The sequence below is a fragment of the Triticum aestivum genome, chromosome 3A (assembly GCF_018294505.1).
Source record: "Triticum aestivum cultivar Chinese Spring chromosome 3A, IWGSC CS RefSeq v2.1, whole genome shotgun sequence".
Lineage (NCBI taxonomy): Eukaryota > Viridiplantae > Streptophyta > Magnoliopsida > Poales > Poaceae > Triticum > Triticum aestivum.
Genome location: NC_057800.1, coordinates 228,006,379 through 228,020,158, shown reverse-complemented (window position 1 = coordinate 228,020,158; position 13,780 = coordinate 228,006,379). Strand labels below are relative to the sequence as shown.

Sequence of the window (13,780 nt, the reverse complement as noted above, 5' to 3'; positions counted from 1 at the left end):
ATTCCGGAGGGGTCCGGAAGTCCGGAAATTGTTCCACCACGTCCAATACAGTAGCATGGGCTGTAGGGGGGCGCTCTAGCCTTAATGGGCCAGGGGCACCAGCCCCCCCAAGGCCCATGCGCATGGGAAGGGGGAAACCTTAAGGGGGAGGGCCTCCACTTGACTTGGGAGGCACTCCTCCCCCCCTTGGCCGCACCCCTTGGGGTGGGAAACCCTAAAGGGGGCGCAGCCCCCCTTCCCCCTATATATACTTGAGGTTTTGGGGCTGCCAACACATGAGAACTTCTCCTCCTGGTGCAGCCCTACCTCTCTCCCTTCTCCTCATATCTCGCGGTGCTTGGCGAAGCCCTGCAGGACTACCACGCTCCTCCACCACCACCACGCCGTTGTGCTGCTGCTGGATGGAGTCTTCCTCAACCTCTCCCTCTATCCTTGCTGGATCAAGGCGTGGGAGACGTCACCGGGCTATACGTGTGTTGAACGCGGAGGTGCCGTCCGTTCGGCACTAGGGTCTCCGGTGATTTGGATCACGACGAGTACGACTCCTTCAACCCCGTTCTCTTGAACGCTTCCGCTTAGCGATCTACAAGGGTATGTAGACGCACTCTCCTTCCCCTCGTTGCTGGTTTCTCCATAGATAGATCTTGGTGACACGTAGGAAAATTTTGAATTTCTGCTACGTTCCCCAACAGCTGCCTTGACACCCGGCGCTCCACCTCGGGGTTTTATGTGTTCCTTGGTTCTAACCTCGTCTCCTGGTCCTCCAAGCGGCAACACACCGTGTCTCGGTCCAGCGCCGAGGCCGAGTACCGCGCAATTGCCAACTGTGTGGCCGAGTCATGTTAGCTTCGCCAACTTCTTACGGAGCTTCATCGCCCTCCTCTCGCCGGGCTACTATTGTGTACTGTGATAATGTGAGTGCAGTGTATCTCTCGTCCAACCCTATTCAACATCAACGCACCAAGCACGTGGAGATTGATTTGCATTTTGTACGCGACCATGTGGCCCTCGGCGAGGTCAAGGTGCTGCACGTCCCGACCGGGCCCTAGTTCGCTGATGTCTTCACCAAGGGCTTGCCGTCGACGATCTTTCGTGACTTCTGCTCCAGTCTGAACGTCTTCCCTGGCGCCGTTCGGACTGCGTGCGCGCCGGGGGGGGGGGGGTGTTGAGTTGTCACGTTACCTTTGTATTCATGTAATGTATATCTGGTCAATTGTTGTGACTAGCAGTCCTAGTCTCCAGGAGGTTACCTAGTCTAGCGCCACCTCGTGTGATCGTGCCCTGCATGTAGGCTGCTCCTTGTATATGTAACCAGACTGCCTACGGCATTGTAACACAAGATCCATAATCCAGTTGTGTCCATTTACTCGTCCAATTAAATTACACCGAGGTCTCTCAAATTTCTTACAAACCTTTCCCCAACGGGTGACCCAACCCTCACAAACACGGCTGGGCAGCCCACGTCGGCGGTGACCTCGGCCTGGAACCCGTGCACCGTCGCCTCCCCCACGCTACCGTGCCCGCTCCTGTGCCCACCGCCGAACTCTTCGCCGGTCCACACGTGCCTCCACGACCCCCCGTCCGACGTCGGAAAGTAGGCGGTCACCGCGGTCCTGCCCTTGTCCAGGACCGGCACCACCATCATCTCCGTCCCCACCAGGAACTGCTGGTACGTCAGCTCCTGCACGCGCCGGTCCTCCGGGTAGTGCAGGAATAGGTGGCGCGCCACGGGGAGGCCCTTCTCCGCCGCCTCCTGCATGCCAAGAAATCCATCCATCCATCACCCGAACTCGTGATTAATTGAAAAATTAGTAGCGCTAGCAGAGCGGCATGGCGTTTGGACCTCGACGAGCTGGACGCGGTAGAACTCCCAGGCTTTGTACATCTTGGCGCAGCGCGCGAAATGCGCGAGGATCCGGCTGTTGGAGTAGAACTGGCAGTTGGACCCGGGCTTGTTCCCCTGCAACAAATCGGTGGATCATCTGAATCATCATGCGCGCGTGCTTCATCCAATCCAACAGTGGTACGTGTGTGTGTGTGTGTGTGGTGCTGGTACCTCGTGGGTGCGGAAGACGACGGTGAAGGCGTTCACCTCCATCCAGCGCATGAGGAGCTCCTCGCTCCGTCGGTAGCGCAGGAGCGGAAGGTCGACGGTGCAGTACCCGCCGGCGTCGCTGTGGTTCAGCGGGATGCCGGAGAGGCCGCCGCTGAGCAGGCCCACGACGCTGCTCTTGATGCCGTCGTTGGCCTGCCAGCTCACCATCTGGTCCCCCTCCCAGAAGAGCATCGCCCACCTGGAGCTCTCCCTGAACCCCGCCCGCACGAAGAACACCACCCCTTCCTCCTCGTCCTCGCCGGCCTCCGACTTCCACTCGTCGGCGAACTCCCGGTTGACGCGCGCCCACAGCTCCGGGTACCGGTTGTGCGCCGCCACGGGGTCCTCCCCCGAGTGGAGCCGCGCGTCCAGCGGGAGGCCCTCCCCGAAGTCGGCCATCCAGCCGCTGACGCCTTCGTCCGCCATCCCGCGCAGGATGCCCTTGAACCAGGAGCTCGCCTCCGGGTTGGTGAAGTCCAGCATTGCCACGTCGAACGCCGTGTTGGGCATCATGTATGGCTCGCCGGCCTCGTCCCTCACCAGGATCCCCAGCTCCTTGGCCTCCTCGTACAGGTGCCTCCTCGCGTTCCCCTTCTCACCCATCTGCACACACACATACTACATATAAGCTCGATCACAAGGAATTTCCACCAAAATTTGGAGCTCTGATCGATCGGGGATGCACATGCACGGCACGAACCGGGACGAGGCAGGGATTGCAGTATGTCATCGTCCTCACGCCGTCGCACCTGAGGTCGCGTATAAGATCCTTCCAGCCGGCGTAGTGATCGTCGTCGACCTCCCAGTTCCACCAGAGCTGCGACCCGATCGCCGTCTTCCTCTGCCCAACCCAATCCTGCAGAATATGCAACACGCACTAGTTCAGAGTTCAGAGTCCAGAGTTGAGTGTTTCTCAAGTGCTTGTTGATTCCTTCAGACCGGAGACCTGCAGCCAGAGTGCGGAGACCGGGACGTCGTGGTCTCGCAGCTGGCTCCACACACGGCGGACGGCGTCCGTGCCGCCCTGCATGCCGACGACCGCGCCGGACGTGATCCATCTGGGAAGAACCGGCGGCCGTCCGGTGGACCCCGTGTAGCTCGTGATCAGCTCGGTCGGTGACTCTCCCTCTAGTATTCTTCCCTGAACCGAATTCCCATAAACCTGCAATGCACAACCGAGTTGAGTTGGACTGTCCGCGGTTCTTGACTTCACTCAGCTCACTCAGAGACTGATTAGAAAAGAAAGTGCATATAGACATGCTGAATGGCTACCTGAATCTGTACTCTGTCAGGTTTTGTAAGGTCAAATATACTAATAATCGTATCCCTCCAGGTACAGGGACCTCATCTTGGAGGTCATGTAGAAAGGAGATGGAGCATACGTGGTGCTCCAGTTTCCTGCCGACCTACACAAAAATCACCACGAGTTGAACACCACAACAGAGCGTCTCATACTCGAAATACAAAAAAACCAGGACTGATTAAAATGGCAACATAATCTCCTTGTCTGGCTATGACAAAGTGAGAGAACTGTGGACATCGAGTAGGAGTTCCAAGCGCACACGCGCAAGACAACTTTCGGTGACAATTTGTCACTGTCGCTAGCTCCTAGCTGTGAGTCATTACACTCGCCATCATTGCCATCTTAAATACTTGTACGTATCAAGTTCGTTCACGGATGCAACAAGCGACCACACTAAGAGCGTTTTCAATCCATCGATGATGCCCAAACTCTTGAATCTAAATGGTCAAACTTTTGAATCTTTTGTACAAATTGGACTGTTCAAAATAAATAAATTATTATTTTACAAAATTCATTATAATAATATGGCATTTATTTATTTTGGAAAAAATGAATTTATTTATATTATGTAAAAACATCATGTATTTGAATTGAAAACCACAATCGACAAATATTTGTAACAAAACATGGGGAGACTATTATTTACCTGTAGCTGAGGAGATTGGCAGCGAAAGTGATGGGCTGGTCTCCCCTGCCAATCCCCTGCTCCTGCACAAGAACGGGCACCCTTCTCCCCTTGAATTCCATGCAGCTGAATTGCTCGCCGAAGCCGTCGAACCGCTCGTCGAGCGAGCTCGCGTACGTGAGGAACACCCGGTTGAACTCCTCCGGCCGTGCCTCCTCCTCCGCCGACGCTCTCTCCGGCGGCGGTAGCAGCGCTGAGACCTCCTCCTGCGCCGGGAACCCGGCGGAGAGCTTCTTCTTCTTGCTCATGCTCCTATGGACTCGCCCCGCCAGGCGGAGCCGAAGGCTCAGGATGTTGATCCTGTGGGGCCTTGGAGCTGTCGTGGCCGCCGGCGGTGGACTCGAAGGATCGGCGTGGCCGCAGCTCCATTGGTAGTCGGCGATCTTGACGCTCAACGACACTTGCGTGTCGCTCTTCTCCTCCAGGAAGACCCAGTACCTCGCTGAAAGGACCGGCTTTCCTGCGCGGGCCCTGGCGCGGCGGCCGGCGCGCAGGCCGCAGCAGCACGACGACGCAGGGTCCGCCTTCTTCGCAGACACGACCCCGGTGATCAACAGCACCGGGAACCGTGTCTGGTCAGACGCTTCGAACGCGGCGCCCCGCAGGGCGTCGGCGCCGGCCTCGACGTCGCAGCGGTACAAGGACCGGATCCTGTCGACACTCTGGCGGTCCGGAACAAGGCGGGCGGGTCCGTCGCGGAGCGCGAACGATCCGCGGCACTCGTCGGCCTCGGTGGTGGCGGAAGCCGCGGAGACGAACGCGACGCCGGGGATGGTCTCCCACATCACGCGGCTGCGAGGGTCGCCGCCGGAGGAGGAGACGCGTGCCAGCGAGACCGCTCCGCCGAGCGAGGGATTCCAGCTCAGGCGGAATCGGGAGCCGACGGGGTAATCGTGGGCGTGGGCGAGCTTGGAGAACGGGCCGAAGGAGAGGGGCGGCGTGGCGTCGCCGTTGCGGAAAGCTTCGGCCGGAACGGCGCGCGGGAAGGGGTTGTTGAGGCGCGCGTTGTGCTTCTTGGTGGTCTTGGGCTTCTCCGTCGCCGGCGACGTCATGGCGGTGGCGGGAGAGCTGGAAGAGACTCGCGCCCGGGTGCTCTACTCGACTTGGGATTGGGAAGCCCGCCATTGCCCATTGGCTGAAATAGATCCTGGAATGAGGGAAGATGGGGACGGGACGATGGGCCCAGAGACGGAGAGCACGCCTTCGTTTTTGACCGACGTCGAACGGGAATCTGAAGTTCTCAGCACATGTTTGAAATGAAACTACATTAGACTCTGGATGTTAACTTCTTTTTTCTACCGAGGTGGATGATATTAGAGCATCTACGACCGCAATTGCCTAAATTCGGCATGAAAATACCCGCGGACGCGCGATCGGTCGCGTCCACGACGGACAATACACGAAAAGTTGATTTCACAACCATAAACACCATTTTCAAATTAGCAAATCCATATTAGTTTATATAACGTAAAACCTAATCTAAGCAGACCTCAGCCGGCTACGTCGTGCCCATGTCTGGTGGCCGGCTGCGCCCTTCGAAAGGTTGGTCCAGTCGCTGGCGAGATAGAGTAGGCCATGGGACACGGACCGGCTCACGGGACTCAAGACGTCGCCGTCTCCCATGCCCTACTCTTTCTTGTCAGAGTCCAGAACCTTCACACTGTCGGTGAACATGAGATCAATGATGGATTCGTCCTCGGAGGAGCCGGTGATGTCCACCATGATGTAGTTGCGGTGCTCGACTGCTGCAACATACGGGGCATCGGAGAATGTGACTCCGCCTCGCCAACATTCACTGTCGCGAGGGCTTCCACCGTCTCCCATGCCTGATGCCTTGCACGGCTGGAACGCCACACCATATTGGCATCAGCGGAAGCCCATGTGTTCACCTTCGCCTCGGCGCGCCAACAAAGCGGTTGTGCATCCGCCGACGCGTTCGGATGCCAGACGGACCGCACCGCCTCCGGTGACGCAGTAGCTGAAAGAACATGGTGCCCCATGTTTGGTTTTGGCAATCGATCACAATTCCTATGGACTAATGATTGCTTTGAATTAAATTTGAAGGGTTTGTCGACATGCATTGCTTGAAGACCATTTGTTGGTTTCAAAGTTATAAGAAGGAGTTGGCCATGTGAGAGTTGAGATTATTGCAAGCATGTCTTGAGAAAGAGGATTGTGTGAGCATTCATGTTTATGTTCAAGACATCATCTTTATGTAGAGAGAATATATGATACAAGGTTGATCAAGACTAAGTACAAAGAGTGGATTACACAAAGCATAGAAGATATACCAAGTGGGATCCAATGATCCCATGGTATGGTAAGCATTGTCCATTACGCTTTGTGTACCAATCCATGATTTATTTGAGGTTTCTATGTGGGTTAGGTATCTTTCTATGAGCTTTGATCAGAAGGAAGGTAGCATATAACCCATGGAGGATGGCATCAAGTGGTGATCATTATCAAGGTTGCGTTGTGCAAGTTCAAATAGAGCGTCATGAAGAGATCATGTGCTTGAAGCTTTCTATCCACTCTGGTGATAACTAAAATGTGAAGATGTGTCGAAGAGAGGATCACCCATAGTGGAGTATGGAGGAGCAACTCACTAGTATTCATCAAGCCAGCGAAATCAAAAAAGGTGGTCCAACTTGAGGAGGTCAAGATTGTCATAATCTAGTTCAAATGGACTGTGCGCAAGGCTAAGGTATATCCTTAATAGGTTTTCTATCTTACCGGTCTCGTGGTGTTAGTTGGGAGACCAGGTTATAGGATCGATAGTTGTACTATCAAGGAGGGCTCTCGAGTGAGTAGCTTGATCGTATCATTCATAGAGATCTCAAATCTTTGCATCCTTGGCATCATATTTCTTGGTTCTTGTTTCGTTTTTCTCTATGTGAAGTTTTGGAGATTGTGGTTATCTTCTTGACAAGCTCAAGTTCATCGAAAATGGATTCCATTTGCATCTTTTATTATGTTTTCGATGTTCAAGTTTTTGTAAGTTCTTCACTTATGGAGGTTTCACACTTCTACATAATTGCCATATTACTCTTTCTTATTCTAAAGATTTCGCAACTCATGTCGTTAGCTTTCTATAAAGTTTGAGTTTGTCGAAATCTGAGTCTATCCACTAAAGTTATGGCAATTTCGGACTAACCTGTTTCCTCTATCTGTTGCTCAAGGCGGTTGTACCACGTACCTTGGCGGTTGTATCGGCTGCCTCGTGCTTCAGGAACAACTACCGCCCGAGGGGTTATTCCCTCGGGTTAGGCAGTGTCCCAGGTGGTGGTGGAGCATTTGTACCGCTGCTCTTTGGCGGTTGTATCGCCGGGGACTTAGCCACCCCATAGGGAGCTTGTAGGATCGAAAGTATGTCTAGAGGGGGGGGGGTGATTAGACTACTTGACCAAATAAAAATCTAGCATTTTCCCAATTTTAGTTCTTGGCAGATTTTAGCTATCTTAGCACAAGCCAAGAAATCTCCACATAATTCAAGCAAGCATGCAAAAGAGTACATGACCAACAGAAAGTAAAGCATGCAACTTGCAAGAATGTAAAGGGAAGGGTTTGGAGGATTCAAACGCAATTGGAGACACAGATATTTTTGTCGTGGTTCCAATAGGTGGTGCTATCGTACATCCACGTTGATGGAGACTTCAACCCACGGAGGGTAACGGTTGCGCGAGTCCACAGAGGGCTCCACCTACGAAGGGTCCACGAAGAAGCAACCTTGTCTATTCCATCATGGTCGTCACCCACGAAGGACTTGCCTCACTAGCAATAGATCTTCACAAAGTAGGCGATCTCCTTGCCCTTACAAACTCCTTGGTTCAACTCCACAATCTTGTCGGAGGCTCTCAAGTGACACCTAGCCAATCTCCAAGAAGTAACAAATGGTGTGTTGATGATGAACTCCTTGCTCTTGTGCTTCAAATGATAGTCTCCCCAACACTCAAATCTCTCTCACAGGATTTGGATTTGGTGAAAATAAGATTTGAGTGGAAAGCAACTTGGGGAAGGCTAGTATAACACCCTCGATGCGACTATAGCTCCTACGTGTCGAGGCACGACTTAGAGACATAATCGCATTGAAGGCATATGTCACAACTTAGGCAATCTTCACAACATCCCATGTAATATGAATAATAAAGGGGAGATAATATAGTTGGCTTACACTCACCACGTCAATCAAGAACATAAATAACATTTCATCATCCAAACACTCATGGCCCGACTACGGCGCCAAAATAAAAGAGAACCCAACATGCGACACGGTCCCAATCACCCCCAACTGGGCACCACTACTGATCATCGGGAAAGGAAACGTAGTATCTTTGAGAGTCTTCGTCGAACTCCCACTTGAGCTCATACGCGTCTCCTGGAGCGGAATCATCAGGCCCTGAATCTGGTGTAATAGTAATCTGTGAGCCACAGGGACTCAGCAATCTCGCACCCTCGCGATCAAGACTATTTAAGCTTATAGGAATGGCAAGGTAAAATAAGAGTGGAGCTGCAGCAAGCGACTAGCAAATATGGTGGCTAACTTATTCGCAAAAGAGAGCGAGAAGAGGAGGCAAAGCACGAGCGAGGAACTAGAGAGCAACCTGCGCAAACATTACTCCAACACCGTGTCCACCTCCCGGACTCCGCCGAGAAGAGGCCATCACGGTAACACACTCAGTTGATTCATTTTTAATTAAGTTAAGGTTCAAGTTATCTACAACCGGACATTAACAAATTCCCATCTGCCCATAACCGCGGGCACGGCTTTCGAAAGTTCAATCCCTGCAGGGGAGTCCCAACTTAGCCCATGACAAGCTCTCACGGTCAACGAAGGAATAGACCTCCTCCCAAGACGTTCCGATCAGACTCGGTATCTCGGTAACTTCAAGACACTTCGACAGGTTAAAACAAGTCCAGCAACACCGCCCGAATGTGCCGACAAATCCCGATAGGAGCTGCACATATCTCGTTCTCAGGGCACACTCAGATGAGCAAGCGTCGGGTAGGCCAGCCCAGAGTTGCCCCTGGTAGCCCCGCACGGTGCTCAGGTTGGACCAACACTCAGAGGAGCACTGGCCCGGGGGGGGGGGGGTTAAAATAAGATGACCCTTGAGTCTGCAGAACCCAAGGGAAAGAAAGGCTAGGTGGCAAATGGTAAAACCAAGGTTGGGCATTGCTGGAAAAGCTTTAATCAAGGCGAAATATCAAGGGGTTCCCATTATAACCCAACCGCGTAAGGAACGCAAAATCCGGGAACATAACACCGATATGACGGAAACTAGGGCGGCAAGAGTGGAACAAAACACTAGGCGAGAGGCCGAGCCTTCCACCCTTTACCAAGTATATAGATGCATTAAGATAACATGGCAATATAATGATATCCCAACAAGTAAATAAAATGTTCCAACAAGGAACGGCCTCCAATCTTCACCTGCAACTAGCAACGCTATAAGAGGGGCTGAGCAAAGCGGTAACATAGCCAATCAACGGTTTCCTAGGACAATGGTGGGTTAGAGGTTTGACATGGCAATTTGGGAGGCTTGCAAGCAAGTGGTAGGCATCGTAGCATTGGCAAAGCAAAAGAGCGAGCAAACTAGCATAGCAAAGATAGTAGTGATTTCGAGGGTATGATCATCTTGCCTGCACAGTTGTCAGAGTTGACTGGATCCTCAAAAGCAAACTCAACGGGCTCCTCGTTAGCGAACTCGTCTCCCAGCTCTACCCAAACAAGACAAACAAGCAACAAGGATACAATCAACCACGTGCAAGACCAAGCAATATGATGAAATGAAGATATGCTATGCGGGATGCGACGCGGGATGCAAAATGCAAGATATGACAGGAAATGCATGAACCTGGCCTCAACTTGGAAACCAAGTGTGCCACTGGAAAGATGAGATGAAATCGCTTGAAAACGATATAAAGAACGCCGGAATCGGAGTTACGGTTTGGAAATGGCAAGCGATTCAAAAATGACACCGGTCTGCGATTTACAGCAAGTAGGCATCTAAATGCAACGAGATGAACATGCTACAGCACCCAAACATGACAACAAAATAGATGGCAGGGATGCACACAAGATGCTTAACAAAAGTCTAGCACTGAGCTACGGCCAATTCATCCATTAGGAGGTTCAAACAAGCATGGCAAAAACGCAAATGGTAAAACAGATCTCAGACTTAGTGAAATTAACACTTGTCTGGAATTTCAGATCATATAGCCCTCTTCGGAGCAACAAAACAACATGCTACAGGACCTGAACATGACAAGGAAAGACATGGCATGGAGCTACTCAACAAGCTTAACAAAAGTCCCTTAGTGACCTTGAGCCAAAAGGGATCACAAAATATACTAACAAGCACACGAACATAGCAAAAACATAATCAGTTTTCAGACTTAGTGAAAGCTGGGACATGCTGAAACATAACTCACGAAGGCATGTTTACGACCTCGATGCACTCACCACGGTGCAAGTCATGGCAAGTCAAGCATACATCCATCAAGAAGGCACAAAATACAAGCTAGACATGGCAAGAACAATAGCATAGCATGCACGGATCAGCTATAATAACATCGGCAAAATCGCAAACAAGTTGACAATCTGCCCAGATTCGCAACGAAGCAAATGTAGAGCTCGATTGACTCAAGCTAGGATGCCCCATAATTGCAAACAAAGACATGGATGGATAGAGCACTACAATATTAACAAAACTCCCTTACTAATCATCCTCAAAAGAGGCACGGATCACTAGGAAACAACAAGAACATATGGCATCATGAACTAAACAATCCCAGGACTGAAAATCACTAAGTCCTTGAAAACAGAATTAGCAAGTGCACCTCTTTGCAAGCTTGCACAAGACACCACACACATCCTAAAAATACATGGGTTGCACCTCTGGATAGATGACAAAACCCTTAACAAAACATATGAAGAACTCACGGGCATATCATGCACACATTAATCATGGCAAAAATGACAAAACTGCTAAACGGAGTAACAGATCTGACAATTAACTCAAGTAGCCCTCTTCTAACAGCATTTCGGGCATCAATATGAACTCAAATGAAAATTGTGCAATGGAATGAAATGATGTACTCTCTGAGGTGAACATTTTGATATGCTATATGCCCAAATCGGAGTTACGGATGCAAAGTTACGGGACCGCGAACAGGGGCATATGGACTAAAAATTTAAGGACTTAGAGACAAAAACAACCCCAGATCTAGGGTTGGCACGAAAACCGAGGCGGCGGCACTGTAGCTGTTCGTCGGGGAAGAAGCAAGCAGCAGCCGGCGAGTGGAGGGAGGAGGCGGCGGCCGGCGTCGCCTGGGGCCGGCGATGGCCGGGGGCGGACGAAGGGCGGCGGGCCGGCGTGGAGGCGGCGGCCGGCTCGGCGAGCTTGGCCTTGGCGGCGGGCGGCGGAGGCGCGAGGCCGGGAGGCTGGCGAGGCGGAGGACGGGCGGCGGCGTGCTCCGGTCGCCGGAGTTGGTCGCCGGCGACGGCGAAGATCCGGCAAGGCGAGCGGAGCCGGGCGGCTCGGGCAGCTCGGCCGGGCGGCGGCGGATCTGGGCCCGCGCGGGCCTGCCTCGGGCCCCGCGGGCCGGCGCGGTGGGGAGGAGAGAGAGGAGGCGGCTGGGATGAGGTGGCGGCGTCCGATTGGGCCGGAGCGGTGGCGCGGCTGATGTGGCGGACCCTGATTCGTCGGGGTGATGTGGCGGCGGCGGTGGACACGTCCAGCGGCGGGATGGACACGTCCGGTGGCGCGAGGAGGAAGATGGCTAGGGTTCATCCGCGAATTTCGGGAGGGGAGCACATATTTATAGGTAGAGGGGGCTAGGAGAGTCCAAATGAGGTGCGGTTTTCGGCCACGCGATCGTGATCGAACGCTCTAGGACATGGAGCAGAGTTTGGTGGGTTTTGGGCCAAATTGGAGGGGTGTTGGGCTGCAACACACACGAGGCCTTTTCGGTCCCTCGGTTAACCGTTGGAGTACCAAACGAAGTCCAAATGGTACGAAACTTGACAGGCGGTCTACCGGTAGTAAACCAAGGCCGTATGACAAGTCTCGGTCCAATCCGGAAATGTTTAATCCCCACACACGAAAGAAAGCTAGAAATGACCACCAGAGGAGAACGAAGCGCCGGAATGCAAAACGGACAACGGGGAAAATGCTCGAATGCATGAGATGAACACGTATGCAAATGCAATGCACATGATGACATGATATGAGATGCATAACAACGACAACAACACACGGAGACAAAACCCGAACCCGAGAAATAAATATAACTTAACGCCGGAAACGGCAAGAGTTGGAGTACAAATTGGGAAAGTTACATCCGGGGTGTTACAACACTCCACCACTACGAAAGGATCTCGTCCCGAGATCTAGGACTGAAAGAACGCCGGGTACTCAGAACGGAGGTGATCCTCGCGTTCCCAGGTAGCTTCACGGTCGGAATGGTGTGACCACTTGACTTTGAGAAATTTGATTGACTTGTTGCGAGTCTTGCGTTCAGTCTCTTCAAGAATAGCAACTGGGTGCTCACGATAAGAGAGATCTTCTTGGAGCTCAATGTCCTCGAAGTTGACGGTGCGGTCAGGAGTCTTGAAGCACTTTCGAAGCTGAGAGACATGGAACACGTCATGAACATTTGCAAAGTTTGAAGGAAGCTCGAGTTGATAGGCGAGGTCGCCTCTCTTGCTGACAATCTTGAAAGGTCCCACGTATCTAGGGGCAAGCTTCCCTTTGATACCGAAGCGACGAGTACCTTTCATAGGAGAGACACGGAGGTAAACATGATCTCCGATCTCGAAAGCCAAATCACGGTGCTTACTATCATAGTAGCTCTTCTGACGGGATTGGGCTGCTTTGAGGTTATCTCGAATGACTTTGCACATTTCTTCTGCCTCTGTGATTAAGTCATTACCCAAAAGCTGGCGTTCACCGGTTTCAGACCAGTTGAGAGGGGTACGGCACTTCCTGCCATACAGAATTTCAAAAGGGGCCTTGCCCGAACTTGCTTGAAAACTGTTGTTGTAGGAGAATTCAGCATAAGGAAGACAATCCTCCCACTTCATGCCGAAGGAGATCACACAAGCCCTGAGCATATCTTCAAGAATCTGGTTGACACGCTCGACTTGACCGCTTGTTTGAGGATGGAAAGCTGTGCTGAAGCGGATGTTGGTGCCCATGGCCTTCTGAAAGAATCCCAAAACTTCGAGGTAAAGATGCTGCCACGGTCTGAAGAGATCACTTGAGGAATACCGTGCAGAGAGACAATCGAGAGGTATAGAGTTCCGCCAATTGAGCTGCAGTGATCGACTCTTTGATAGGCAGAAAGTGAGCCACTTTGGTGAGTTTGTCGATGACAACGAATATAGCATCATTGCCACGCTTGGACTTTGGAAACCCAGTCACGAAGTCCATTTCAATGTGGTCAAACTTCCATTCTGGAATGGCAAGAGGTTGGAGGAGACCTGCTGGCCTTTGGTGTTCTGCCTTCACTCTTCTGCAGACATCACATTCATTCACGAATTGAGCGATCTCGCGCTTCATTCGAGTCCACCAATAAGCTTGCTTAAGGTCCTGATACATCTTCGTGCTCCCAGGGTGGATGGAGAGGAGAGAATTGTGAGCCTCGTTCATGATCACTTTACGGAGGTCACCTTTGGGCACAACAATACGATCCT

The 13,780-nt window shown here is 52.1% G+C and overlaps 1 pseudogene; it reads right to left on the bottom strand.

Moving 5' to 3' along the window:
• Window positions 1–1,341: 1,341 nt before the first annotated feature.
• LOC123061068 (sulfoquinovosidase-like) lies at window positions 1,342–5,337 on the bottom strand (annotated as a pseudogene).
• Window positions 5,338–13,780: the final 8,443 nt, after the last annotated feature.